Raw genomic sequence first — 27,392 nt, 5'->3', positions numbered from 1 at the left:
CTGCCATATGTCTCTTGCATTCGCACCCTAGTGCTACATTGGAAATCTTACTAGAGGGGGAGACAAATTTATGCTGATTCAGAAGCAGTCATAGGAGCGCACCTCTCCCATGGAACTGATTCGAGGGCACATGCAAGACCTTTTGTTGGACTCTTATCAACAAAGTCGATTTCAGCATTTTATTCCTGGCTAAGGGACAGCACAATGAACAGTCTTAACCCAACCCAGGCCCAGCGTACATAAAGGTATGTGTGTCCACAAACATCTCTAAGCAAAGTAGAGGGAAAACTCAAAAATATACAGGATTGGTTCATGAGAAGTTTGTTAACAAATTGGTGCAATTCAAACTCATGCTTCAGTAAGGAAAATGGCAATATTTGAGCAGTGCCTCGCCTTTCTAGTGAGAGTTATCACAAAAGGATCACTTAACGGATTCACTGCCCTACTGTAATTGCAGAAGACTGCAATGTTAAAATGAACAGGTAGGAGCAATAAATTTAGGTTTATTCATACCATGGATAATAGTTCTAACACAACGTACAACAACTTTGCCTTGAAAATTCAACCTTAAAGCGCACCTAAGTATTGAGTTCTATGGATATGATATCTCAGTGGCCCATTAGTGTCCCATGTTTTTGGGGTTAGCCACTGAAGTTATCGGAATTTTCGGATTTCCTCACAGTGTATTTTGCTTCCAATCCTGAACAGTGTACTGAGCAAAGGTGGGATATTTGAATAGTTATCTTGCTGGCCCTCCCATAGCTTGGCCCCTCTTTTGGTTATGCCTTTGATTCTTGTTTGAATAATTGATCAAAATTGGGCATTGGTTGACTCGGGTGAGAGCCCTGGTCAAGCAGCAATCACAATCCTAGTCACAGTAAGGCACTAGCAAACCTCAAATTAAACTGTGCTCAAACCCCTGGTAACTTGGCATAGAGCAGTCAGGCTTAACTTAGAGGCAATATGTAAAGTATTTGTGCAACACGTCTAAAAGCATAAAGGACCAACCGCAGGTATTTGGTCACATTGGACCTGGTCAAAGTCAAAGGTTTAATCCAACTGCAATGGAGCGCTGGTCAGATACAGTCCCAGATTTGACTCACTGAAGGTTTACCATCTCTGGTTTTGTGCCGAGTCCCATTAGTGTTGGGGGAGCCACAGAGACGAAGGAGAGCATTACTGGCGGTGGTCAGTGTGGCACGACGAGCAGGCCAGGTGTCGGGGACGGGCAGAATGAAGCATCACATTGGCGGTCCTCCGCAGTGATTGATACTTGTTGTTCGAAGAGAGGGGCTGGCGGCGGCACACGCTGATTTTCAGCACGAGTGGTGCAGTTCCTGTGTGAACAAACTCGTTTGCGGTCTCAAAGAGCCCAAAAGCTTGATTTAAGAGCCCAGTGAGCCACACCAAGGGCCCAGGACCTGAGAAGCACCAACTGGTAGTCAGGAATTTGCTGAAGACGAGTCCAGGAACTGTTGAGGAGCCTTTTATGTCCGAGACGCTCAGATCAGGAGGCCAACACACTAGCCCTTTGATTCATTCTGGGGTCCTGGATTCAAGGTGGGTTGCAAGTCCAGTTCCTCATCCCCAGGCAAGAGGGCAGCAGACAGCTGGTCAGCACAACAGGGCAACAGTTCCTTCAGAGTGGCAGTCCAGCATAGTTACACTAATTTCAGCAGCACAGCAGTCTTTCATCTTGGTAGAGTGTCCACAGGTCCAGAAGTGTACTGAAGAGTTACTGTCTGAGATCCTTCTTCTATACACTGGTGTCCTGGTTCTGGAAGGTGGGAGAAGCTTTTAGACAGTGTTTTTAAAGTGCATGGAATTTCCTACATCCTCTGCCCTGGCCACAAGCTGGCTAAAGTGACAATGCAGGGTCATTAGGTCCTTTGTGTGAAGACAAGACACATCCTATTCAATCCCAGCTCCTCCCTCCCATCCTGTCAGTGATGGCCCTACCAGTCACACCTAAGCTCCCATTGTGTGTGGCCGTCTAGGTGGAATACACAAAGCCCAACTACCAACTACACCCAGCCATGTAACCAGAGACAGGCTGTAGGCAACAAATGGCTGAGGCAAGAAAATGGCAACTTTCTAAAAGTATTAGAAAAGTCAAAACATCTAGCTGACCATTTGTTGCCTGCTAAATTTTAGACAGACTCAGACCAAATTCAGAAATCAGTTGGTCTATTATGTTTACTTATTCATTTTCAATCATTTCATTTTATAAATCCTCAAGACAGAGGTCAGATACAGATAACGTTCACATTACATCAAACCAAATAAAATTGAGACATAGTGACAAGTAATAAATAACAAAACATTTTTGAGATGGTTTCCAGTCCTAAAACAGAAAAAACAAGTAACCCATGAATAAAATGTTCAAGAAGCACTGGGTTCACCACACAACGGGGCTACACAACATTTCAGGTAACAAAGGGGTACAGTTTTCAATACATATATCTCCCTAAGTTGCTACACATTCTGATTTAAATTCTTCCCCTGTTGGTTAGAAGTGCCAACGCGTTTCAAGTCCCGCTCTATTTTTGGAGGCTCTCTTCAGGGCTGTGACTAGATTCTGTAAATCCAATAAACACATATGTGTATTGTTTTAGTACACACTCCTCATTCTCTATCACCTCTATAACACTAGTAGATATTTCACGATTATATCTACCTCAAATTGGTCTTAGGCATCCCTTCAAGGAAATGGGAGACTGTTTGTTATCCTAAAAGTACACGGTCATTTAGTTACTCATTGGCCATATTTACATCCGTTATTAATTAGCTGTTTGTGGATTAATCACAGATTCCACTTACTTGGAAGACATTTTGTTTTGGCTTCCACAGAAACCTATTCTTCAGCTTAGCGCTATATTTAACGTGGCTTGTGGTGCCAATTTCTTTAAAAGCCTGCAAACACAAAATTGCTAACAGTGGTGGAAGGGAGGCTCAGGGCTTTTGATTGAAATACTGGCACGCAAGTGTGAAATCCTTCGTTCTAACACTTACTTGCTGTTGAAGTTACTACTGGCAGTTAGTGCTCGCTGTGGCAGAAATACAAGGAAATTAATCACTCCTGTTCCTAATCATGGCTTTGGCCAAGAGAGAAAACAAGCAAAGTCATTGGGCCCGATTCACAGAACTAACTTAAGACAAAATCCTAAACTTACTACCATTTTGGTATTCACAGAAGGCACTTACTCATTTTGGTATTCACAGAAGGCACTTACTCATTTCGGTATTCACAGAAGTTAGGAGTCCTAACTTTAGGACTCCTAAATGCCTTCTGTGAATACCGAAAGTCTTAAAATTAGGATTTTTCGCAGTTTAGTAGTAGTATAGTTAGGACTCCTAACTTTAGGACTCCTAAATGCCTTCTGTGAATACCGAAAGTCTTAAAATTAGGATTTTTCTCAATTTAGTAGTCCTAAGTTTAGGACTCCTAACTTTAGGACTCCTAAATGCCTTCTGTGACTACCGAAAGTCTTAAAATTAGGATTTTTCGCAGTTTAGTAGTAGTATAGTTAGGACTCCTAACTTTAGGACTCCTAAATGCCTTCTGTGAATACCGAAAGTCTTAAAATTAGGATTTTTCTCAATTTAGTAGTCCTAAGTTTAGACTTAGGACTACTAAATTGAGAAAAATCCTAATTTTAAGAATTTCGGTATTCACAGAAGGCATTTAGGAGTCCTAAAGTTAGGAGTCCGAACTATACTACTACTAAACTGAGAAAAATCCTAATTTTAAGGCTTTCGGTAGTCACAGAAGGCATTTAGGAGTCCTAAAGTTAGGAGTCCTAAACTTAGGACTACTAAATTGAGAAAAATCCTAATTTTAAGAATTTCGGTATTCACAGAAGGCATTTAGGAGTCCTAAAGTTAGGAGTCCTAACTATACTACTACTAAACTGAGAAAAATCCTAATTTTAAGGCTTTCGGTAGTCACAGAAGGCATTTAGGAGTCCTAAAGTTAGGAGTCCTAAACTTAGGACTACTAAATTGAGAAAAATCCTAATTTTAAGAATTTCGGTATTCACAGAAGGCATTTAGGAGTCCTAAAGTTAGGAGTCCTAACTATACTACTACTAAACTGAGAAAAATCCTAATTTTAAGGCTTTCGGTAGTCACAGAAGGCATTTAGGAGTCCTAAAGTTAGGAGTCCTAAACTTAGGACTACTAAATTGAGAAAAATCCTAATTTTAAGAATTTCGGTATTCACAGAAGGCATTTAGGAGTCCTAAAGTTAGGAGTCCTAACTATACTACTACTAAACTGAGAAAAATCCTAATTTTAAGGCTTTCGGTAGTCACAGAAGGCATTTAGGAGTCCTAAAGTTAGGAGTCCTAAACTTAGGACTACTAAATTGAGAAAAATCCTAATTTTAAGAATTTCGGTATTCACAGAAGGCATTTAGGAGTCCTAAAGTTAGGAGTCCTAACTATACTACTACTAAACTGAGAAAAATCCTAATTTTAAGGCTTTCGGTAGTCACAGAAGGCATTTAGGAGTCCTAAAGTTAGGAGTCCTAAACTTAGGACTACTAAATTGAGAAAAATCCTAATTTTAAGAATTTCGGTATTCACAGAAGGCATTTAGGAGTCCTAAAGTTAGGAGTCCTAACTATACTACTACTAAACTGAGAAAAATCCTAATTTTAAGGCTTTCGGTAGTCACAGAAGGCATTTAGGAGTCCTAAAGTTAGTACTCCTAACTTCTGTGAATACCGAAATGAGTAAGTGCCTTCTGTGAATACCAAAATGAGTAAGTGCCTTCTGTGAATACCAAAATGGTAGTAAGTTTAGGATTTTGTCTTAAGTTAGTTCTGTGAATCGGGCCCAAAATCTTGTTAAGCATCTCTTTTTTGCTGCTAGAGTCAAATATTTCAAAGCAACTTGGTGTCAGCACTCACGTTTTTGCAAACTTCTTTAGTCATTCCTTCTGCATTCCACCGGCTCTCTGGAACACTGTTTCTACCAGAGAGATCGTTCTGTTGAACAAGGACTTCCTGTTCCAATTCCGTTTGCATTAGAGAAGGGTTGTAAGGCATGCTGGTTAATGTAGTTATTTGTTTAATGTAGTTTTTATTTATGAAGACTTCAACAGACTGGTGCTTGCTTCAGCTGACTTCATTGAAACTTTAAAGCTTGTACGAACAATTTTTATGGTTTTATCGTGACTCCAGTTAATTTATTGGTTGCATCATGATTATTGGACTTGCATGATCAGTGTGAAAAACGTCTATGCTTGTTTTATTACCTTATCAAAAAAGTCTTAGCGCAGGAATTATAAAATGGAATGATTGAAAATGAATAAGTAAATGCAATAGACCAACTGATTAGTGAATTTGGTCTGAGTCTGTCTAAAAGTTAGCAGCCAACAAATAGTCAGCTAAGTGTTTTGACTTTTCCAATATTTACTAGCCCAATCTAGCTGTGTGGTATAGGGCCCACCCCTTGCATTACTAACTCTCTAAAAGTGGCATTTTCAGAATGGTAATTCAAAATCCGACTTCACCATAAGTTAAGTTTTGAATTAGGATTTGAGACATCAAACATGAACCAGCTATCTCTTCCCTTTTGGAAATTACACGTATAATTTAACAAGGCAACTCCAATGTTATCCCATGGGAGAGATAGGCCTTGTGGTAGTGGAAAGCGAATTTAAGAGTTATTCACTACTAGGACATGTAACACTTAAAAGTACATGCCCTACTTTTTAAATACATTGCACCCTGCCATCTGGGCTGTCCACAGTCTATCTGAGGGGTGACTTATATGTATCAAAAAGGTAGGTTTCAGCCTGGTAAAAGATTTATTTAGCCTGGTCAGAAATGGCAGTTTAAACTGCACACACATGCTTTGCAATGGCAGGCCTGAGAAATGTTTAAAGGGCTACTTAAATGAGTGTCACAATCAGTGCTGAAGGCTCACTAGTAGCATTTCATTTACAGGCCATGGGCACATGTAGTGCACGTTACTTGGGTCTTATAAGTAAATTAAATATGCCAATTGGGTATGGGCCAATACTACCAAGTTTAGATGCGCACAGAGTCCTAATGCCAACAAAATGAATTCATCAAAAAGGGGAGGATGAAGGCAAACGGATTGGGGATGATTCAGCAGGAAGGGTCATTTCCAACACAACTCCTTCCAGCTTAAAGCCAGAAGAGACTTATTAGTACCTAGATGGACTTCCCTGCATTGGCGATTGAATGTGGACAATGGCCATCTACAGCAGGGGCACTAGTCAGTTCAATGCGTCTCTTAACTTGGTTTATCTGTGCAGCACCTAAGCTTAACTTGCTCACAGATGCATGCCAGTAGGTAGACAGTGCCACCATCGCCAACAAAGTGATGGGGCTCATTCCAACCCTTTGATAAGACTTCTGTCCCCAACCCAAGGATAACTCTGTCCATAAGGACAGTAACCAACAGATGCCACTGACAAGCTGTCAGTGTCAACATATTAGCCCCAGGTCATCCAAGGACCTCTGTCCTCTGTGGTTTCTCGGAGTGGAGGGCAGTAGCCCCGGGTGTCTTGCACCCTTTTCCACTCTACCTCTCTCCAGTTTTAGGATGGTATCCTAAAACTGGTCCTACAACCCAGGGTCTGTCCCCTTAGGCAGAATATGTGCCTGGCGAGCTAGGACCTTCGAGGGAACCATCACCCTCCTCTAGGGTGACACTCTGTCTGTGTCTTGCAAAAGTGTACCTGGCGCTCAGTGACAGCACATGGAGCCCCACCGGTCAGAAGTGGCCTCATCAAGGTCAGTTTGGGGGTGTTCTGTTCTCAGAGCTGGCAACCCCAGGCCCACTTGTCATTCCACTGTGTACTGTTTCCACCTCCTTCCCCTCAATCTGGTCCTCCGTACCCTCTGCTGTGGAGTGGTAACCCCAGAAAACAGACTGGTAGGGCACCTATTGCAGTGGCCCCACCCAGCTCCCCTGACACTGTGGAGCTCCCACCAGTGGATAGTCTTGGTACAGACCAGGTCCCCCTGCTTGTGGCCGCTCTGGAAGAAACCCAAGCACTGGGGCTGGAAAAGGCACTCTGGGTCTCCGCCCACCATAACCTCCCCTCCTATCCTTAGAAGGGCCATGGGACCCCTCTCCCCCTCGCCATACTGGGATCTGGCTGGGTCCCTTACTCTGATGGGGGAACTGGAGTCAGCCTTATTAGGATCACTCCCCAATGTTTTCTCAGACACTCTGGTACTCACTCCGAGGTCTTTCTCCTTTGCAAGCTCCCTGGAGGCCAGTGAGCTTGGAGTCAACCAGGTGTTTCTATAGCTCTAAAAATTAGTGAATGGTCTTATGCTCTCTGGCAATCAAATTGTGCAGCCCCTCAAAGGTGTTTACCTCACTACCCTTCTGTGGAAATATGGATTTTCATGATCAGTTATGTCCCCTATCTTGGACCCCAACGGTTCTATATGCATGTTACAAGTACATGTATGTTCCCTCCAGTTCCAGTTAAGAAGACGCAAATACATGTGCGTCCACCGTCAACATGTCACCTTTCAGATCCGCCATGAATGGGCCGGATATTCCATTCCTAAGTACGAAAGGCCACCGACTTTATATGGCCCAGTTACTCCATTTTTGCAGTTCAGGCGAGTAGGCCCCGATTCTGCCATCAAGCTTTTCCTTGCTCTCTGCCGCTGACAGCTTCAGCTTGAGTTCGCATCTGTATCCATGAACTTTGTCCTACTCCCTGCGCAGCTAACGGTGCCTGACTTCGGCCTGTCTGCCTGCCAACAACTGTATTTCACCTTCAAAGATTATCTGCTTCGCTCCCTGCCCAATGCATTCCTGTCTAGTAGTTTAAGTAAACATTCTGCCAGCTACCGAGCAAAGGCCCGGCTTCTCTGTCTTCATGCAAGTAATTCATAGCCCTGTTACTATGGAAGATTCCTGCCCTCGCTTCTAGTGTAGACACTTAGACGCTTGTACACGCACACACAGTCAGTATAGAATAAGATTCTATCCTAAGAAACCTTCCTTTAGGGATAACATAGTTCTTTAAACATAGGATGTTAGATATGATGTGGGATTAGGTTGACTTGACCCCCCAGACTTCTTGTCTCCGCATGTAGAGCTAAATGTCAAGTCCCCTTCACCCCCTAGTTGCACGTCAATCACACGTCATGCTGCTGCGCGCGCATCTCTGCCAAGTATTTCTGTTGATACTGCGACATTATCACATAGATCCACCCATTTGTGACATCACAACCAATGACGTTTCTCTGTTACGCCCTGCTACGCCTCTTTTCATTACGTATGTGTATTCTTATCTGCATTATCAGCTGTTACGCCTCCTGCATCTGTCTTAATGTAAATGCTTTTCATATATATATTGTTACCTATCAATAATGTATTGTCCTTCACTTCCTGAACCTTCGTGGTGATGGAACCTGAAATCCCTGATTCGAATCAGCATTGGAATAAAGCCCATTCCGAACCTCTAGTACCACGGATTCTGCCTCTTATTTTACTGAGCTATTTTGTATTATCTTTCCGTATCAAATTAAGTCCCGGTAATTAAATTATTTACCACATGAATGGCGCCCGAACAGGGACACTTTCTCATCTCACGCGCCGGTGGTGCGTTGCAGGCCCGGTCTCCTGCCACAGCTGGACGGACAACAACGCGTACCAGCAGGATTTCCTGTATCTCCCTCCGGTCAAGCGGGGGCGACTGAGGCTGCGATCAACACCCAGACGAGGCGGTGAGAAGTGCGAAGTATCCCGACCAGAGCCCAGCTGAGAGAGCAAGATCCGAGGTATGCAGAGGCCCACCAAGTCCCGAAGTTTCAAGTCGAGTCCGAAGTTTCAAGTCGAGTCCAGTCCGGTAGTCCGGTCCAGTTCAAGTTCAAGTTCCGATTCCGAGGCCTTCTGTTCCGAGCTACCCGGTGAGTACCATTACCGGGGAGGCGTTTCTGACGTGCACATAGGTTGTGCCGGTCAAGACGGGTTTGGGTACACAAATCCGGTCTGCACTGTTTCAGCAGTGTATCTGTACTGTTTAGCAGTATATCTAGTATGTCAAGTATGACGAGTAACTAGTTTCCAAATGGCCATCATTGTTGTTCGTTAAATGTTAAATGTTAAATGTTAAATGTTTTAGATACGTTCTGCATATTGAGGGGTGAATGACTGTTCATCATTGTTCATTATTTTTGTTTAGTTATACTAAGTGTGTTCAAGATTAAGTGTCAGTTTAGTTCTCAATATGCCGCTCTTTTCAAAGTTAAGACAGATCAAAACTAGAAAAGGGGTACTCGAAGAAGCTGTTCCCATTCCTCCTAGGGACACTCCAGGGTACTTCATGTATCATAAACATGGCCTAGATGGCGTATTATTTCTTGATTTATGGGTAGACTATACCAAGGAATTATCAGAAAATCAGAGATGGCCCGCAGCTGGGACCTGGGATGCAGATTGCATCATGAAAGTAGAGGAAGAATTATGGAAAAGGAAAGCTAGACAATCACAGAAAGATGCCATTGAATTATGGCGTAAAGAATCTTATAGACGTACAGAAAAAGCGCTCAGACTAGAAGAGAAGAGTAAAGAGAATTCAAATAAAGCACAAGAAAATCTCTTAATTGACGAAGGTACACGAGTAAAGTCAGAACAAGTAGACAGACAAAGAAATGCCCTTCAGCACGGTATGTATCCACTTTTGGCCGAAGGGTTACCTAAGGTTGCTCCGGCCATACCAAAAGACTTGCCACCCCCATTGTTTCCGATAAAAGTACATCCCAAGGGGCATCCCCGAACCGCAGAAGATGTTTTTCTTTCTTCATATTTAGACGACGCAGTTCCCGAGTATGCTAACACCGCACCACATAGAGCGCCTGCCTTGGTTCAACACCAAGACCCTGGGTCTGTACCTCAGCAACCACAATTTCCGACACAAGTTCCGGCAAGCACATCTGTTTCTACATCTGTTACCACAGCCGTTTCTACAGCTGTGCCCACACCTATGGTTGTTGTATCAGGTTCAACGAATCCCTTCGCGCCTAGTACCCCAGATGGGGCTACTGGAGGTGCTATCCACGATTTTGCTACGCCGCCCAGAATAAATAAACTTACCTTTCAAGAATCAGCACATCCACGTACCCCCAAACTCATAAATTCCCGCACGCTTAAGGAACTTCTTGTAGATTGTAGATATGACCCTGTGACCGGCAAAGAGGACGAAATGATCTTGGCATCATTACGTATCCGACGAGCTGCGATGTATTTAGGGAAGCTACCAGGAATGACTATGCACCTAGATAATATATATCATTTTGTCCAAACAGGGCGAGATTTTGAATGTATTAACAGAGCTATGGAATATCAGAAAGTAGAGATACAAGGGGAACTGTTACGTTTCCTCATAAATTGTGTGATCAGAAATCAAGACCGACCGGGGGTAAATCCGGAAGCAATGAAAATTCTTACAAGATGGAGTCAGAATATATCAGAAGGGAAACATGATAGGCAATCATGTATAGTAGTCATGTGTCGAAAGATCCGTAAAGAAATAGAACGAATACACGAAGAGAGATTAGAGATAGACGAGCCTGAACAAGACAGAACAGACGAGGAAGAGACAGGACCGCCAACAGGATACGTAGACACGGTGGCTTATGTAGGTAGAGGTAGACTTTCCAATAAGACTAGATGCTATAATGATTCGATATGTCCGACACGTCCAGAAAGTAGCAGACATTACCAAACTCCAATAATAAATATAAGATCTCCCGAACATTTATTCCAAGCCGCTGACAACCTACTTCGAGAACGAAGAGGACATCATATACTTGATTCATTGGACGAACAAGATTTAGCAAGATCAGCAGTACTATGGGCTGACAGTCCCGGAAAATACAGCGATGATACATTAGCACACACGTTTTTAAACCTTACCCCAGACGAACAGCGTTTAGCTGGTATATACATGATTCAACATCTCCTTATATTATATAAAAGCCAACACTCTGATCCTGGTCCTTTACCGGACATACTGACTGAATTACTCACGAATAAATGGAGAGGTTCAGGCACTAATTTAATCAAAGAAATACTAGAATTCAGAAACCAGTATACTCTTTTTGTATGTCCAGAACATGTCTCACTACCCATCAAGGAAAGAACGACGTATTATATGGATAGACAACATCCCTTACGCGAAGTACACCCAATAAAGGGTGAAGACAATCAGTTTAAACGTGTATTTGTATACGCGCCCATATCTAAAATAGAATTATTAGAAATGAAGAAGGTGGTACCCAGTCATGACAAAGACCCAGCGGGTTTCCACCGGGAAATTAAAGACATGTTGCTCATGGGAGAGTATACCTACCCCGACATTATGAAAATATTAAAGGTTCTAATGCCAGCTGGCATTTACGAGAAACTCAAAGAAAAAGATTGGGAGGTGGGAGACCAAAAGATAGATTGGACAGCATTAGAAACCGAAGAGAGAGCCCGAGGTCCAGGTTCAGGGCTTGGGCCAAAGACTAAAGCACTACCAGGTTTACTAGTACAGGTATTGCCACGTTTATTAACTACGAAAAAGGAAGACTGGGGTGCAATCTCAGCCTGTAAACAAAAGCAAGATGAAGACACTAGTGATTTTTATGTCCGATTCGAAAAATGTTTTGGTATAAATAGTGGTATAAAAGCAAATAGCGAATCATACCCACATCTGTTTGTGACAAAGTTAGTTGAAAACTCCCTGCCTCAAGTTAAGAATAGAGTATTGAAATTTGAGAGTACCTGGCAAGGTAACACTCCGTCACAAATGTTACAAATGTTACAGTACCATCACAATAGAATTAGGGAGGAACAAGAACATGAACAAAGACGAATGAAAGACACAAAAATGAAAATGTTAGTCTCCCAGACAGTTCCAGCTGATGGTCATAAAAAGGGTATGACACAGCCCAGTGACTCAGCCGGTCCTGTGAAAGGGACATGCAACTATTGTAAACAACCAGGTCATTATGTACACGATTGTCCAGTCTTAAAATACAATATTGCCAGAGGTGCAACAAAGGAAAGACCACGTCCGCTTAGACAGGATCAGAACCAACAAGGAACCCTGCAACATGCACAATCCATGCCAGCTCCGCAACAATCCATGCCAGCTCCGCAACACTCTATGCCGGCTGCACCACCGCAGCCTATTGCTACTACACAATCAACGACACGACAGATGTACCAGACCGCACAGTATGACTATCCTGATTATCAACGATACTCATGAGACAGCCTAGAGAAGGAAGTTGACTTACCCCTTATCGAGGTTCCTGTAGACCAAGAAGGACCTTATGTACACAGTGAATTATTAGGCCAAGACAGAAAATTTTTACTCGATACAGGGGCAAGCCGAACAACAATAAAACGTAGTGAAGTTCCAGGGGTACCCCTCTCAGGCTCACAGAATATTTCCCTTGGTTTTTCAGGAAAACCTATCATTAACGAAGTCTCACAGCCTCTTCCACTTACGATTGGTCCCTTGACACGAACTACAGATTTATTACTTACTAAATCATGTCCAGAAAACTTGTTAGGTATAAGAACACTGAAAGCTCTAGGAGCTATAATATGCTGCTCTCCGGAAGGAGTACGATTGTTTTTACGTGATTTCAAAGGGCACTATGTGTCTAGAGACATGGATTCCCGACTGCAGAATTTACCTGTACACTTATGGGCACAAGGCCCTACTGATGTTGGTTGCATGAACATTACACCATATCAAGTCACATTAAAGACAGGAGTAGTACTACCACGAATACGACAATACAGGTTACCCCCAGATGCTGTAGTGGCTTTACTGCAAATCATTGACGAGCTTATCGCTCAAGGAGTGGTTGTGGAAACCGACTCCAATGTATGTAATTCTCCGATAATTCCGATTCTTAAACGAACTGATCCAAAGGCTCCGCCAGTATATCGATTGGTTATTGATCTGCGCGAATTAAATAAATGCATTGTGCCACAATTTCCTGTGGTCCCAGATATCTCGTCATTATTGACAGCCATTGATTCCGAAGCAACGTTCTTTACTGTAATTGATCTTAAAAATGCCTTTTTCAGCGTCCCAATAGATCCGGAAAGCCAATACCTGTTCGGATTTAGTTTAAATGGACGAAGTTTTAAATTCACACGCGCACCTCAAGGATTTACAGAAAGCCCCAGCATCTATAGCCAAGCACTGAAAAGAGAACTTGATAGTATACACATGCCAGTCAACACTGCACTATTCCAGTATGTTGATGATCTGCTGATCACCGCTCGAAGCGAACCTGAATGTGAAAAAGCATCACTGACGGTTTTACAATTCCTGGCCGACAAGGGGCACAAGGTGTCCCCTTCTAAGCTGCAATTCTGTGTCCAGCGAGTTGTTTACCTTGGTCACTCGCTGTCCAAGGAGGGAAGGCAGCTTACACCCGACCGCATTCAGTTAATAGCTAACATGCCAATACCCAAGACACAGAAGGAGGTGCGGGCTTTTATAGGCCTCACTTCATATTGTAGGCAGTGGATCCCTCAATATGCATTTCTAGCGAAACCACTCATTCAGTTGACAACACAGGAGGTGGCCACATCGACTGTCCTCCCTTGGACTCAGGAACACACACTAGCTTTTGAAAGCTTAAAGACAGCTTTATGTCAAGCACCAGTTTTAGCAACACCATGTTACAGTAAACATTTTACACTCTTTGTTACAGAACGCGAAGGTACTGCCTTGTCGGTACTCACACAGGAACAAGCAGGATCACACAAGCCGTGTGCTTATTTTTCTAGTACATTAGATCCCGTAGCTCAAGCTCTTCCTGCGTGCCTGAGATCAGTGGCAGCAACAGCTTTAGCAATCAGACAAAGTGATGCCATAGTGTTAGGACATCCATTGACAGTACAAGTACCACATGCAGTAGAGGTTCTTCTGAACCGAACGCAAACACAACACTTGACCATAGCGAGACTTACAGGGTATGAATTAACATTGTTTCAGCCACACATAGAGATTAGACGTTGTAAAACATTGAATCCTGCCACACTTCTGCCAGTAAACGGAACAGACCCACTAGCACATGACTGTATTGATGTTATTACTATCACGACGAAACCTAGACAAGACTTGACAGATATCCCATTGTCAGATCCAGACCTAACGTTGTATGTAGATGGTTCATGTATGAGAACAAGTACAGGAGAGTTAGTGGCCGCGTATGCAGTCACAACAGAAACTGAAGTTATTGAAACAAACTGTATTAGCACGTTGTCAGCTCAAGCAGCAGAGCTCATCGCTCTGACACAAGCCTGTATTCAAGCCACAAATAAGAAAGTTAACATATACACTGATTCACGTTATGCATTCGGAGTTGTTCATGACTTCGGCGTACTGTGGCGAGAGAGAGGTTATTTAACTTCTCACGGTGCCCACATTCAGCACGGACCCCTTATTCATGCCCTATTAGACGCAATTCATCTACCCACTGAAATATCGATTATGAAATGCAAAGCTCATACGAAAGTTACTGATATCATTTCTCAAGGCAATGATCTAGCTGACAGAACAGCTAAACAGACTGCTCAAACTCACACATCTGACGTGACAAAGACTATAGTTTCAACAGCAACACATTACATGACAGTTAAGGATCCCGCTCTTGATGTAATTGATATACAGACACATGCTACACCAGACGAGATAAAGAAATGGACTGAATCAGGAGGGATCCAAACGGACCAAGGATGGATGACGAAGGAGAAATCTGTATGGTTTCTTCCTGATTCAATGGTTCAAGTCGTCGTAAATACCATACATAGTCCAGCGCATCTAGGAGAGAAAGCTATGCTAGACAGCATTCAACACATTTGGTTCAACAAACATTTACGAGCAGCAGCTAAGCAAAAAGTTCGTACCTGTATGATATGTTGTCAGTTTAATCCAGGTAAAAGCATCCCCGTAGAGCAGGGTGGATTTCAGCCTCCTGATCACCCTTTTGAAGCCCTCCAGATGGATTATATCCAGATGGAACGTTGTCGAGGATTCAAATATGTTCTCGTAGTTGTATGCGCTCTTTCCCGTTGGACAGAGGCGTATCCCGTCTCAGATTACACTGCCCCGACTACTGCCAAACTGCTAGTTCGAGAATTCTTCCCACGGTATGGTTTACCACGTGTCGTCTATTCAGATAACGGCCAGCCGTTCTCATCCGAACTAATGAAACATGTTTCACTTTTGCTAGGATATAAATGGAAGTTTCATTGTGTCCGACACCCCGAGGCAGCAGGTCTCGTGGAACGACATAATCAAACTCTGAAAATCAGATTGTCCAAAATATGTAGAGAGAAAGGTGTCGACTGGGTAGTAGCTCTACCAGTTGCACTCTTTTACATGAGAATGGTAGCACACTCTCGAACAGGGCTATCCCCTTATGAGGTGATCTTTGGTAGACCACCAAATATGTGGGGGACGCCTATACCTCGTAAAATAACTGATGTTGACTGTAATATGCTCACAGATTACCTGGCTTCCTTGATGTCTGCACTACAATCTTGTCGTTCACAGGTAGCTGCAGCCTTTCCTGACAACACCGAGGTGAAACCCCATGACGTAGTTCCGGGGGATTTCGTATTTGTGAGGAACTTTGACCGAAAGACTCAGCTGGATCCGAGGTGGAGATTGCCAAAGTTAGTTTTGCTTACCACAAGGACAGCCGTAAAGATCGAGGGCCGCAAAGGCTGGCTGCATTCAAGTCATATCAAGAAATTTCATGGACTATCCTCAGATATAGACATTGTGCCCTGCACTCCCTCACAGACTGATTCAAAACTTCCTTTGGTTGAAAAGACTTAAACCGAACTCTATAAAGTAAAATTGAGGCCTAGAACGTCAGACAATTTGATTGTTTAAGTCCTCTCCAAGGTGAAGCGGTTGAATTTGTCTCTGACATGTATCCTCTAGACCTGAATAGGGAAACCAATGGAAAAATGTTGAAAAGACATGCGTACTACAAATCACTGTGTAGTCATTGTACAGTGACGTTATTAATTTTGTTTTTCTTACGTTTTTTTATAATCGTTGCAAGTATATTGTTGCACATATATTATCCTATTTCTAAACGTGTTTACAATGTTACTGCCGAACATTCTTTTAGTGAATTACCACCGCATGAATTATCCTATAGAGTTGCACTGCGCAATAACACTTTCATTAGTATGTTACATCACTCCCATCAGACCAGCAATGCTACCAATTGTTGGATATGTGGCCAACTCCCTCCCTATCAGGATTATAAAGGAGTTTTGCCTCTCTTTCCATATCCATTTACACACAATGGCTCCTGTGGAGCATGGTTCAGTCTAATGAATTCTTTAGATTCAAATTCTGTAGTTTATCAAGACAATTGGGTATGGGGAAACCTGAACTTAGCCTTGCTCAAAGTCTGTTACCCTAACAAGGAGGGACTCCCCAAAAGAACAGGAACTGATCTAGAAAATGAAGTATATGGATTAGGTAATTTTACACTTAATCTCATGATCCTGAACGTTGAATCCGAATCTACACCAATCTTGCCCGCCATGCCAGTATTCCCAGTGAAAGGGGAATTATGCGTAAGAAAGAATGGTTCCGTACACATGGGCCATAGTAAATGCGCCACTGTGATACAATTCAGTGATCAAGGCAAATCTACATTTAGAGCTTCTCGTCATTCCTACTTTATATGTGGTCATATCGCATATACACGCTTACCTCTAGATTGGGATGGTACCTGTTACATAGCATTCCTTCTGCCACCAGTTTTTCTAGCCCCACCCGATTATCATAGGAATATCCACTTAGTACACAATAGAGAACAGAGAGATCTCCCAATTGTCGATTATACTGAGACGGCATGGGAAAAATATACAGATTTCAATAAAGGTCTTTTTCCCTATATAGGTACAGTTACTAATAGTAAGCTGATACGTAGATTATCCAGGACCCTTGAAGCCGTAGTGAATGAAACTATTTCCGCCTTAGGCAACTTGACAGAGGAGCAGTCTGCGATGAGGATTGTTGTTCTTCAAAATCGTCTTGTCCTTGACGTCATCCTGGCCGATAGGGGTGGAGCTTGTAGGGTCATCGGATCAAGTTGTTGCATATTCATACCAGAGAATTCGCCATCTGTATATAAAGCTATAACTCGCCTTCATAAGATTGCAAGCCAGATACACCAGAATCCAGGAACCTGGACTTGGTCCAGTTGGTTTTGGAGCGTGTTGTCAGCCTGGGGATGGAGAATACTATCCTTCCTAGGTATTGGCTTTCTCATACTATTCAGTTGCTGCTTATGCCTACAATGTGGACCAGCGATTTGTGGTCTGTGTGCCACATCGTGTATTCCAACACCAAGATTTCGTTCGTCCCAGAAGAAAAAGGAAGAACAAATGATGCTATATGAACAGATCGATGGATTAATGAAGATTGATGTCTCTTGATGGGCAAGTAGGGGACAAGGAGGGAATGTGGAAATATGGATTTTCATGATCAGTTATGTCCCCTATCTTGGACCCCAACGGTTCTATATGCATGTTACAAGTACATGTATGTTCCCTCCAGTTCCAGTTAAGAAGACGCAAATACATGTGCGTCCACCGTCAACATGTCACCTTTCAGATCCGCCATGAATGGGCCGGATATTCCATTCCTAAGTACGAAAGGCCACCGACTTTATATGGCCCAGTTACTCCATTTTTGCAGTTCAGGCGAGTAGGCCCCGATTCTGCCATCAAGCTTTTCCTTGCTCTCTGCCGCTGACAGCTTCAGCTTGAGTTCGCATCTGTATCCATGAACTTTGTCCTACTCCCTGCGCAGCTAACGGTGGCTGACTTCGGCCTGTCTGCCTGCCAACAACTGTATTTCACCTTCAAAGATTATCTGCTTCGCTCCCTGCCCAATGCATTCCTGTCTAGTAGTTTAAGTAAACATTCTGCCAGCTACCGAGCAAAGGCCCGGCTTCTCTGTCTTCATGCAAGTAATTCATAGCCCTGTTACTATGGAAGATTCCTGCCCTCGCTTCTAGTGTAGACACTTAGACGCTTGTACACGCACACACAGTCAGTATAGAATAAGATTCTATCCTAAGAAACCTTCCTTTAGGGATAACATAGTTCTTTAAACATAGGATGTTAGATATGATGTGGGATTAGGTTGACTTGACCCCCCAGACTTCTTGTCTCCGCATGTAGAGCTAAATGTCAAGTCCCCTTCACCCCCTAGTTGCACGTCAATCACACGTCATGCTGCTGCGCGCGCATCTCTGCCAAGTATTTCTGTTGATACTGCGACATTATCACATAGATCCACCCATTTGTGACATCACAACCAATGACGTTTCTCTGTTACGCCCTGCTACGCCTCTTTTCATTACGTATGTGTATTCTTATCTGCATTATCAGCTGTTACGCCTCCTGCATCTGTCTTAATGTAAATGCTTTTCATATATATATTGTTACCTATCAATAATGTATTGTCCTTCACTTCCTGAACCTTCGTGGTGATGGAACCTGAAATCCCTGATTCGAATCAGCATTGGAATAAAGCCCATTCCGAACCTCTAGTACCACGGATTCTGCCTCTTATTTTACTGAGCTATTTTGTATTATCTTTCCGTATCAAATTAAGTCCCGGTAATTAAATTATTTACCACACTTCACCCAACCATCCAGTGCCTTACACAAGTAATCCAAAATATCCCCCAGGACTGGTGAGACAGTTTCTGACTGTCCCTGAATCCCAACCTGTACACTTCTGGGGTGAATCCATATATCATGGTAGGATACCTCAGCCTGTGCCCCTTCTTTAAGGCAAGTAGGGCATCCCTACCATCACCAGTAATATGCCTCCAAAGGTCAGCTCCCCAATCCTCCTCATGGATACTGTGCACCTCTAGAGCTACCTCATATGGCGCTAACCACCTGTCTATGCATCACCTTTCTTGAAGTCAGGCACCAAATCTCTAGGTGTGTGAACACTTCATTCAGCTGTGGACACTGTAGTTTTACCGCCACCATTCATGCTGGACAATAACAAGTGTTTGGCTCCTTAAGAGTGACTTATAAGTAGGGTTCCCGGTTTTATAGTATTTATTTTTTTAACATTTCCATCTGTATTTATCCACATTTATTTTTTGGCGATCTTATTCGTATTTATTCATGTTTATTTTGTGTCTTGCGAAAACAATGGAGTGGTAAAATGGTATATTTCCATATATATTGAACTGATAAAGATGCACTCATACTTTGATGTCTGTCACGTTTTTGCACAGGCACCCACAGGTAAATATCATGAAAATGTGGGGCCTAAGCCATCATGCTGAGGCCATGAACACTGCCCAGTGCTACTTCTGGAAAGATTGTTGGGCCTGTTGAGTCTGAATCAGCTCTCTAACAATGAGAATTCCCAAGTACGTAAGCACATGGTTCTTTCTGAGTTATATTTGAATCACATTTGCTTTCCTTTTCCTGTGTGTTTTCTCCCTTTAGCAGTGCTTTATCTGGCCACACTTGCCTTTCTTGCATGCACCAGTGTGGGCATCTTTTTTGATTCTGTTGTTCCTATTTCTTTTAAATTCAGTTTAGTAGAGTTTGTCTAGATGTCATTTTAACAATTGTTATAGTTGCAAGGCTGAATTTTAAACAAGCACTTACAATACAAATAGGGAGAGCATAAAAGTACAGTCGCATGGGGATCAGTGACATAACATCGACCCAGCAAAAATCCAGAACAAAAATATCAACTCCATATACATACCTAAAAACAAATTCTGACATTGAGCACATGAATATTGTTAGCAAAAATATTGATTTTTACATATATCGATAACAGAAATATTAGAAACACAAATATCGTTACCAATAAATAAACATATACCATGTCAAAAATATCAAATACCACAATATCGACTATAAAATTATCATCAAAATAACTAATACATTTTATAAAAAATACTAAAACCCCTATTACATCACCCAAAAATTAAACATTCATCCCATAAAAACAGTAAACCTATAAAATGTGCAATAAAAACACCTAAAATATTATTATTAAGTACATGCTGATGATAAATACAATAAATGACGTTTAAGAAATTTATGTTTAAATGTTAAAAAATATGTAAAAATAATATTGTAGGTAAAATAACGTGAAAATACACGTTATACAAATCATTTCAGTTTTTTAACAATAAAAAAGACATTATTTTATTTACTTCACTTTCAAATTGTTAATATTTGTATTTTAGAAATACATTTGACAAAATGTAAAAGTGTACAATAAATTGAAATTGTCAAAAAATAGCATTTAAAAGATATCTGTGATGTGTTTTTATTATATTAAATTTGGGGAAAATCTTAAACACTAAAGGGGTGACATTTACTATTCCAACTCCAATGTAAACCAGCTTAGGAAAGATGTTGGACACCATAGGGGTGACATTTAATATCCCCACTCCAATCTAAACCGACTTGGGGAAGGAGTTGTATACTAATGGGTTGAAAGTTACTACTCCCACTCCAATATAAACCAACTCAAAGAAGGTGTTGGACACTAAAGGGGGGGCATTTACTATTCCCACTCCAATCTAAACCAATTTGGGGAAGGTGTTTGACACTAAACTGGTGAGACTTACTATTCCCACCGCAATAGAAACCAACTCAGGGAAGGTGTTAGACACTAATGGTGTGAGGTTTCCTAGTACCTCTCCAATCTTAACAAACCCAGGGAAGGTGTTGGACACTCAAGTGGTGACATTTACTATTTCCACTCCAATCTAAACCAACTCGGGGAAGGTCTTGGGCACTATGGGGTGATATTTACTATTCCCACTCCAATCTAAACCAATTTAGGGAAGGTGTTGGACAATAAAGGGGCTACATTTCCTATTCCCACTCCTATCTAAACAAATTTGGGTAAGTTGTTGGTCAATAAACGAGTGACATTTGCTCACTCCAATCTATAGCAATTAGGGGAAGGTGTTGAGCACTAAAAGGGTGACATTTGCTATACCCAATCCAGTCTATACAAGACTGGGGAATGTGTTGGACACTAAAAGGGTTACTTGTACTATTCCGACTCCATTCTAAACACATTGGGGAAGGTGTTTGACACTCAAAGGGGGGCATTTACTATTCCCACTCCAATCTAAAGCAACTCAAGGAAGATGTTGAACACTAAAGGGGTGAAATGTACTATTCTCACCCCAATGTAAGCCAATTTGGGGAAGTTGTTGGCCACTAACGGGGTGACATTTACTATTCCCATCCCAATCTAAACGAATTTGGGGAAGGTACAGGTCTCTACACAGGTGACATTTACTATTCTCAGTCCAATCTATTCCAATCTGGGGAAGATGCTGGGCAATAAGAGGTGACATTTACAATTTCCACTCCCATCTAAACCAACTTATGGAAGGTGCTGGACAATAAAGGGATTAGATTTATTATTCCCACTCAAATCTAAACCAACTTGGGAAAGGTGCTGGATACTAAAGGTGTGAGATTTACTATTTCCAGTCCAATCTAAACCAACTTGAGGAAGTTGTTGGACACTAAAGGGGTGAAAGTTACTATTGCAGCTCCAATCTAAACAAACTTAGTGAAGGTGTAAAACACCAAAAAATGCAAAATAATGAAATCCAATTCCAAATAAAACCTTTTACCTTCAACATAATATTCTATAAATACAAGATACACAATTAATACTACACATTATCACACTTAAGTAAATTATACATTTTTCTAAAATATTATATTATAACACACTAAATTAAAATACTATTATTCATATAAAAAATTAAATTATTTTTTTAATTTAGTAATACCATTTCCAAAATTATAAATAATATTTTCTACCATTCAATTTTTTAAAAGTATAACTACATTTAAAAAAACACATTTTTAAAAACATTTTCCCCAAATGTTTTCCTTTTTTGACATACCATTATTTTTACATTTTTTAATACAATATACATAATTCCATACAAAAATATTAACAATTTTAATTTAAACATAGAAATACATAGAAATAAAAAAATATTTTAAAAAGTTCACAAATATGCTTAATATTTTGAAATATTTAATATTTTATTTTAAAAAAAACATATATCTTATTTAAAAAAAATGGTACAGTATAATAAAATACATTTTAAAATTAATAAAAACATTTGCATATCTATAAAAAAATATGAACCTAAAATTAAAAATTATAATACCCATTTAAAAAAAATCTGCCCACCTTTATTCCCTATTAACCCAACATCCCACCACAAATGAAAGTCCAATTCTTTAAAAAAATATTCAAACAATTAAAATTAGAAATTATAACAATTTAAAAAATAAAAATTATTCTAAAATTAATACATATAAAAAATAAATACAGGATAAAAACAATACAGTACATACTATTTTAAACTAAAATATGAGATTATACCCAACCATATTTACTACATCGATATCTTTTTTAATCGATATTCAAAAAACAACACTTAAAACAATATTTTTACCTTCGATATACCTCGAAATTCTTGACACAATATTTCTGTAACATGCAATTTTTTTTGCTGATATTTTGTCCAAACACCATTTTATGCACATATAAGTATGCAGAAGTCTTTATTCTGTTTGGATGTGTTAGCACTTTAAAGCAAGAGTTTTTGGCATTGCCAGTTATTTTTTTTCTGTACTTCGCTCTGTGACGTCTCGAAAGCTGCACCTGAAGCCCTTATAAAAAACTACTGCCTTCACCAATCACCTGTCTGACACCAAATGAAAGCAGTGCTCAAACTCAATAAGTACACAATGTCAAATACATCATAATGCAAATTAAAAAAACACATATAAAGAGGTACTATTATGCCTCATCACTCCTTTAAGCTAAAAATGCTGGATAATATATCCATATATTTTATAGTATTGTGTACCGTGTGTTTTATAGATTGTACTGTGTATTGTAATGGCATCAGGGTCTTGCCAGAAAGCTAACACTGTCCACAGGTAGACCCTAATGAAACCACTAAAAACAATCCTAATGTGCAATTTCAAGCACTAAATGCTGTGTGGATCTTGGCGATTATGATCATTTGTGTTTAATTTACGTCGACAATTGTACTAATGTCTCAAATGTTTGGGTTTCCTCTCTGGTTTGTTTTCACGTTATTATAAATGGCAAATAAATACTTTGGACAAAAAAAACTAGCAAAGAAAGTGTTGTGTCTAGAAGTGGTCTGCAACACAACAAAGTGAATCTTATCTTCTACAATTAAGGAATAGATAAAATACTACTGTTATTCAGCTCATCATACAGAGAGGCAAGGGCCCACAGTGACATAGACCGGTGTGGGCTACAGGCAGATCACCGAGCAGTAAACCACGCATTTTGTGGTATTGTTCGACATCAAAATTAATCATGGAAGCTTCTACCATCCGTAAACTTCTACCATCTGTAAACAACTAGGAATGCTGCACTGCATTGCATTATACAAAACAGTTGGACAGAAACATGGGGATGGCTCTTTATGAGGGCAGGAGGATTGTTGTCACCGTGGTCAAGAGTGCATAACAAAACTCAGAAAGATGCTTTGTATTATGGCCAGATTTATTCCTGATGATTAATGACAGTCTTTGCTAATTCATTAGGTTTGGCTATAAAAAGGCTTAAGCTTTAATGGGATGCCACAAGAAACTACCCAGGTCTAGAATGTAAAACTGTACACATTGTGACTGGTGCATCAAGAGAGGCTTACAGGTATAATGAATGACAGGTTGAGGTATGCTACTTGATAAAAAGTCTTGTCCTAACAGAGTTGAAGGAGGCCAGAATTTATTGTAATTGCTTGTTTACATATCACTGAAATAAGCTGGAAATGTAATGACATCATTCAGTCAGTCGCCTAAAATAGATGTACTCCATTAAACGCTTCATAAACATTTCTATTTTTTATTTTTTTTATTTTGCAGACTTTTGTATAGTGCAAACTTGACCCGAATCGGGTATCAGAGCGCTTTACATAGCACCAGTTGCATTACATAAGAGAATTTATTGCAAAAAGCAAGCCAACTATGTGAATTGGAGTTGGCAAGTGTGGTATTTCAAACAAAACATAAATGTACAATGGGCAAAAGAATAAATATCAAATGTCATGCTTCTATATATAAAATAAAATGGCTAAAGTGTTCATTTTTAGAGAGTGTTTATGCATGCTAACATTGCAGTTGAATGTAATTAAATTAAGGGCCAACTGTGTATGTTTGAGATTGAATTACGTGTTAAAGAAAAGTGATTATACCAAAGAGTCCAAGAATTGCTTGAGAACCATTAATGCACTGCATTGGTAACTGCACGTGATGATTTTAAAGAGTGCACTGCTACCATCACTGCTGGAAGTGATCTCTCTATTGACAGGGCATGTACTGAATGGGCAATGGCATGCCACACCTTTCTCAAACCTAAGTGGAGTGTGATCTTCAGATATGCTAATGATTAGGGAGACACGAAGTCTGTATTTTTCTAGCAACAATTATCTACCTGCCATGAAACTTTCTGACCATGTGTGACTGTTTATGTTTTTTTATATCCCTCACATGGCTGATCCAGGGAGGGAAAATCTGTGAGTCATGAAACTCAAAATCAGGAACGATGATTGTACTTTGGTGGATGGACCACCGGATCAAAAGTGTTTGTCAGCAGATCCAGTGGAGGGAGATTCCACTTGCATGAACATGACACTTTCTCCAACTCCTAATGAGCAGGGGGGTCCATTTGTTTGGTGGGACTAGAGTACCAAAACGTTAGAGCAATTTTCCCATTCTGCAAAACTCTAAGGGTATTATTACGATGTCGGTAGGAATTGCCTCTGACCAACACCGTCTTGGTCTAGGGACCGACCGATCTCCGTTCAGAGGTTCCGTCCGCCAAATTATGATGGGACCGAACGCCTATTTGGTCGGATACTCACATTTCTCTATGGGAGCTTGTGTTACAGCCATAAAGCGGTTATAATACAGGCTCCCATAAAGAAATGGGTGTGTGTGTAAAACCCTGCACCCTGTGGCAGGCACCTGATGGTGCCTGCCACACAGTGCATGAATTTACAGTGGGGTGCCCTAGGTACTCCGTCGGCCACTAACCGTAGGCCGCAGAGGCAAGGGGCCATGGTAGGGGCCCCCAAAATTGCTTCCCAACAGCCTTTCCGTGTCGGAAAGGCTGGCATAGAAAGGTTGTGGGAAACTGACATCGTAATCCTGAAGGCGGAAATGCCATCCATAGGGGATGAAGGTGCTGTTCCGACCAGCCGGAAGACTCCGATCGGAACCGCTTCGAATGACCGGCTGGTTTACGCTCCAACCGTCAACTGCCGGCATCGTAATTTGGCAGTCGGACTGCAAACCGACCGTGTCGGTTCAGAAATCCTCTGAGCGTGGTCGGAAAGCTTCCAACTAGCTGTCGGAGGCTTTCCGACCAACATCGTAATCAGCCCCTAAATATGTATGAACCTCTGTAGGAGTGTTAGTTTCTGTGTGCATGGATGCTGGTTGATCTGTTATCCAAGTATCCCTCTTTTCTTACTAATATCTGTTATTCATCTTTCCCTCATTACATCTGTCAAACCATGTCTGTGTGTTTCTGTGCTATCTGTAACTGTATGTCTGCTGTGTGGGTGTCTGTGTATATGGGTGTATATATGTGTAGTGGGAATGCACAGAGGTGTCTGCCAATCTATTCGTGCCTCAATGTTTAGTGGTCCCCTTATATGGGTGCAGGGATGTGTGTTGGTCTGAGTTTAAGAAGCGCACACCAAAGCAAAATCGATTTGTAAGGCGACTGTGGGAATGAAGGTCAGGGGATAACAGTTGGGCTAATCGAATAAGTTATACTATTCACTAACTAGGATGCAATTAACCTGAAACCCCGCAGCCATGGTATTAAACAACAAGCTCAGTCTAGACGAGTGATGTAATAATGTGCTTGTGTGACAGCATCTGACCATGGTCTGCTGTGAGTGGATGGTCTGTGAGGAGTACATAAAATTAGGTGGGCTACAAGCAGTAGGAGTAAAGATGCTTCCTCAAACAATAGAATATTTGAGAAAAATGTAAGATCCTAAACAGCTTTTTAGGTCTCACCTACGCACCGCACATGAGCTCCATAGGCAAAAAGACCTTTTGCGATCACATTGGCTTTTCAGCCAAGAACGTGCACGCGTTCCATTGCCTTCAATGGAAACGCGTGCACGTCTGGAGATTCACTTGCGGGAGCGCGCGGCGCCATATGGTAGCAATTATCGCTCCTGGCGCTGCTCGCTGTCGCAAGAGAAACGCTTTCACTCACCCCCTCCTCTCGCCCCTCCCCCTGCTGCCTCCTTTTAGAGAGAGGAACGCGCTTATTTCCATAGTACGTAAATAAAGAGCGCGCTGACATTAACATTCACACAGCTTCATGCAATGAAACAAATTAACTCGGACAGACAGTGTTTTGCTGGGTCTGGTGCATCCGCGAACTATTAAACGGACAACACGTGTACTGTATTGAGCGCTTTTACCATACAGCAAGGCACCTATGCCATGGCAGCTGAACCCCATGTAGGATTGAACGGCAGGCCCGCCACAATGCCAGTGGTGAATCTGCTACTTCAGCTCCAGCCTTACCGCCAACTGCACTATAGGAAACATATAGGACAAAGGAGGCTCCCAACTGAAGTCACTTGTATGCTAAAAACAACCCGCAGTTCAAAAGCAGGTGTTGCTTCTTGTTCGTTTTTTTTCCTAGTCTAGTTTATTTTTTAGGGCACGAGGCACCCTGCCTGTTTCCACAGTTTTCATAGAATATGCTCTTAGAAGATACTTTCCAGCACGTTCTCATATTACATCAGCCTTAAACACAGACAAATAGAAGTAGCCTTCCCGCAAGCCTCCTGGCTTAACAACATCTCCATTGGCACCCATATTTCTGCATAATTATCTTTTTCTCATTTTACTGATAATCATCCACATTTATTGAGCGAGTGCACTGTAGGCCAAGTATCACTGTCCATATTAGGTAGGATGCTTGTGGTTGTATCTTTCTTGTTTCACCCATTTAAAAACAAATATGGAAACAGGAAGACTTCCATTTTCGGCTTTTGTGTTCTTTGTTCCCCCTTCTCGTGTCTTTTTGTCTTTTTTCCTTTCTCCCCTCCAGGTTGCAGGCGAGGTCCGGCACCTCATTTACTGATTTCTGCTGTCAAATAGCAGCAAATCACCTCCCAGCGAGAGCCCATTAGGGCAGGACGACCTGAAAACAAGTGTGTGGCCCCCAGTGGTCCAGGTGCTCTCATGTTAATTAAAGTGAGCCCCTTGCAGGCA

At 41.4% G+C, this 27,392-nt stretch overlaps 1 protein-coding gene across 4 annotated transcripts in view; it reads left to right on the top strand.

The window, feature by feature from the left end:
• Window positions 1-27,392, top strand: part of PKIA (cAMP-dependent protein kinase inhibitor alpha) — a 300,663-nt gene that overhangs the window by 215,245 nt on the left and 58,026 nt on the right. Inside the window, exon 1 of one of the 4 annotated variants that reach the window (XM_085605385.1) lies at window positions 19,322-19,459. The exons of the other annotated variants lie outside the window; for them this stretch is intronic. The gene's annotated coding sequence lies outside the window, so the exon portion shown is untranslated. Of the gene's footprint in view, window positions 1-19,321; window positions 19,460-27,392 lie in introns of those variants that run through there. 4 annotated transcript variants of the gene reach the window in all.

The sequence above is a fragment of the Triturus cristatus genome, chromosome 5_1 (genome assembly GCF_964204655.1).
Source record: "Triturus cristatus chromosome 5_1, aTriCri1.1, whole genome shotgun sequence".
Lineage (NCBI taxonomy): Eukaryota > Metazoa > Chordata > Amphibia > Caudata > Salamandridae > Triturus > Triturus cristatus.
The sequence above is the reverse complement of the archived record's forward strand: the minus strand, read 5'-3'. Positions and strand labels throughout refer to the sequence as shown.